The sequence below is a fragment of the Suricata suricatta genome, chromosome 8 (genome assembly GCF_006229205.1).
Source record: "Suricata suricatta isolate VVHF042 chromosome 8, meerkat_22Aug2017_6uvM2_HiC, whole genome shotgun sequence".
NCBI classification, from domain to species: domain Eukaryota; kingdom Metazoa; phylum Chordata; class Mammalia; order Carnivora; family Herpestidae; genus Suricata; species Suricata suricatta.
This window is the reverse complement of record NC_043707.1, coordinates 46,363,153-46,363,628: the sequence shown is the minus strand read 5'-3', so window position 1 is coordinate 46,363,628 and position 476 is coordinate 46,363,153.

Sequence of the window (476 nt, the reverse complement as noted above, 5' to 3'; positions counted from 1 at the left end):
GAATGTGTTTACCTGTGACCCCCCGCCCCCCCCCCAGCTAGCGCCGGGTGGTGCTGGAAAGAAAGGCTGGCCAGCCCTCCTCTCCGAAGGCTCTGGAACGCCCCCAACCCCCCGATTTGTACAAAGGGACAAACAATGCCGAGCCGACACCAGGTGGCCGGGTAATCGCGTTCCGGCCCCAAGCAGGGCCGGGGATCCGAGTGGCAGCCGTTTCCGTGTTTCTCCATCGCTAAGGATGCCCACTTCCTCTTCCCTCGCCCCGCGAGCCGCCGGCACGCCGACTCCTCTCCCGCCCAGATCCCCGACGCGAAGCCCCGCGCCCCGCGTAGACCCCCCCCTCCCCGCCCCGCCCGCGCACGCGCGCCGCCCCCGCGCCGGCTCGGCCCCCGCCCCGCCCCTCCCCGGCCCCTGCTCCAGCTCGGCGCCGACGGGCCCAGCCGGGCCGGACAGGCCGGCCTGCCATGGAGGTGGAGGAG